Source organism: Schistocerca piceifrons, unplaced genomic scaffold (assembly GCF_021461385.2).
Source record: "Schistocerca piceifrons isolate TAMUIC-IGC-003096 unplaced genomic scaffold, iqSchPice1.1 HiC_scaffold_940, whole genome shotgun sequence".
Lineage (NCBI taxonomy): Eukaryota > Metazoa > Arthropoda > Insecta > Orthoptera > Acrididae > Schistocerca > Schistocerca piceifrons.
This window is the reverse complement of record NW_025729213.1, coordinates 140,001-142,983: the sequence shown is the minus strand read 5'-3', so window position 1 is coordinate 142,983 and position 2,983 is coordinate 140,001. Positions and strand designations below refer to the sequence as shown.

The 2,983-nt window shown below is 55.2% G+C and overlaps 1 non-coding gene across 1 annotated transcript in view; it reads left to right on the top strand.

The window, feature by feature from the left end:
* Positions 1-2,346: 2,346 nt before the first annotated feature.
* Positions 2,347-2,983, top strand: part of LOC124772458 — a 1,909-nt gene continuing 1,272 nt past the window's right edge. Inside the window, exon 1 of the ribosomal RNA XR_007014043.1 lies at positions 2,347-2,983. This exon is cut by the window's right edge and continues 1,272 nt beyond it. This is a non-coding gene — a ribosomal RNA (small subunit ribosomal RNA).

The window sequence follows — 2,983 nt, the reverse complement described above, 5'->3', positions numbered from 1 at the left end:
TGTACCTTAACCTAACCTATGTTGTACCTTAACCTAACCTATGTTGTACCTTAACCTAACCTATGTTGTACCTTAACCTAACCTATGTTGTACCTTAACCTAACCTATGTTGTACCTTAACCTAACCATGTTGTACCTTAACCTAACCCATGTTGTACCTTAACCTAACCCATGTTGTACCTTAACCTAACCCATGTTGTACCTTAACCTAACCATGTTGTACCTTAACCTAACCCATGTTGTACCTTAACCTAACCCATGTTGTGCCTCAACCTAACCCATGTTGTGCCTCAACCTAACCCATGTTGTGCCTTAACCTAACCCATGTTGTGCCTCAACCTAACCCATGTTGTGCCTTAACCTAACCCATGTTGTGCCTTAACCTAACCCATGTTGTGCCTTAACCTAACCCATGTTGTGCCTTAACCTAACCCATGTTGTGCCTTAACCTAACCCATGTTGTGCCTTAACCTAACCCATGTTGTGCCTTAACCTAACCCATGTTGTGCCTTAACCTAACCCATGTTGTCGCCTTAACGTAACCCACGTTGTCGCCTAAACCTGCTCTGTAATTGTTATACGACTCGTTCAATTACTGTAGTGTTGCCCACCCGCAACCCTCGCAATATAGTTCGCTACTCGCACTGCCCGCACCCCTGTGTATCGCTTCATGTTAAACACCTTGCAAGTCTTGCTCACTTTCCACATGCTCCTGCTGTACACTGTAATGTGGATGGCAGCAGGACGTACATGCCGCCCCTCCCCACGTCCCCACCTTGCCCCCTGCCTTCGCAAGCTGGTTGGTGAGAAGTTTGCATGTTCAATGCCCTTCGCATGCGACGTACTCAGGCTACGTTGTGGTGCGGCCTGTGTCAACTGTCCGCTGATGTCGTACGCGTGAACCACAATCTGTACTGCACATTCGTCCTTATGTACTGAATGATACATCGTGGCACATGTGTGACCGCACAACGACTGCGCCCAAAAACGGCGGACCATACAGTGCAAATATTGTGCACGCAGCTACGTGTCGTCTCCCTATGAGAGCTGGATTGCAGTGTGGTACGCCATAGAGACGTGTGGGAGGAACGGACGCCGTGGATGGCGATCAGCATGAGCTGTCTGTTGATGTATTCGGACCTAGTCGTCTCTCCTCACACACCGTGATGGCATGGTGCACCGCGTTCCATATCTGCGACATGCTACAGAGGCCGGTTGACAGTCGTTCGAGCAATGGACATCGCATACGTACGGGGGCCACCTTCCACGTATTGTCTAGGCGTGCACATTTTGTTGCGTGTATGTGGGCAGACGTAGTGTGGCGTGACACCTGACACAGGCATGCAATAATCGTTGAAGTTGCAAATGGCGATGGACGCCTGCGTTTTCTGGTGAAGTTACGCAAATGAACAAATGGTAACCTGTTGTGGTGCGGTTGTTCTCGCTAGGGGTGAATCGGTGATGGCGACGATAGGTTGAGGTACTAACCGGTTGTTCCAGCGATACCCACCATGCCGACGAAACTGAACGGCATCTGGGTGTGAAGCGATACGCGGCGGTGGCTGGGTGGGACCGTCCCCGGCCGGTGAGGGGGCGCCTCCCGGCGTGCTGGCCGCGCGGTGCGTGGGCGCACGCGCTACAGCCGGCTGGTGGGGGCGGCCAGTGGCAGGCGCGCCGGCCGACGGACGCGGCAGGCGTCGCAGCTGCGCGCCGGCGCACCCTGCGCGCGGCGCCGTGCGGCCAAAGTAGGTCCTCGCGGGCCCGGTGCGAAGCGCGGTGGACATCTTCAGTGTGCTGGTCCGATTGAGGACTGTGTGCGTTGAGGATGCGCCGCCGCCCGGCGCTCGGCGCCGCGACGCCGTCTGCTGCTCGGTCGCCCCAGCGGTTCTCGCTGGTGGTTTGTATCGCAGCTGTGCGGATGTGTTGGCGCGTGCGCTGTGCTGGGAGAGTTCGCTTCGGCACCCAAGTGGGGCTTTTGTCCTTCTGTGGCGCTGGCGTTGGAGCTGCCGGTCACCGTAGGTGGCGCGTGTTGTCTCCCGCCGGCAATGCCACGACAGCACGCTCCCGGGCCTCTGTCGGCAGCGGCAAGCTCAGTTGGGAGCACGGGTGGTCGCACCGAAAGCGTCTACTCGCCTAACTCCGGGCGATTGCGCCTCTCTCGAACCCGACCAAGTACTTGGGACGGCGCTGCGCGCCGCCGGGACCTGAGAGGGTTTCGAGGTGTATTGTGCAGGGGAGCTCAGCCTCCTCCTGTTTGCAGAATGATTGAGCGGACGCTTGCGTGTTCGCGCGGGCCCCCGGGACACACTCCCGGGCGGCCGGCTGCTCAGCTCTAGTTGACGCAGCTCCCTGGTTGATCCTGCCAGTAGTCATATGCTTGTCTCAAAGATTAAGCCATGCATGTCTCAGTACAAGCCGCATTAAGGTGAAACCGCGAATGGCTCATTAAATCAGTTATGGTTCCTTAGATCGTACCCACGTTACTTGGATAACTGTGGTAATTCTAGAGCTAATACATGCAAACAGAGTCCCGACCAGAGATGGAAGGGACGCTTTTATTAGATCAAAACCAATCGGTCGGCTCGTCCGGTCCGTTTGCCTTGGTGACTCTGAATAACTTTGGGCTGATCGCACGGTCCTCGTACCGGCGACGCATCTTTCAAATGTCTGCCTTATCAACTGTCGATGGTAGGTTCTGCGCCTACCATGGTTGTAACGGGTAACGGGGAATCAGGGTTCGATTCCGGAGAGGGAGCCTGAGAAACGGCTACCACATCCAAGGAAGGCAGCAGGCGCGCAAATTACCCACTCCCGGCACGGGGAGGTAGTGACGAAAAATAACGATACGGGACTCATCCGAGGCCCCGTAATCGGAATGAGTACACTTTAAATCCTTTAACGAGTATCTATTGGAGGGCAAGTCTGGTGCCAGCAGCCGCGGTAATTCCAGCTCCAATAGCGTATATTAAAGTTGTTGCGGTTA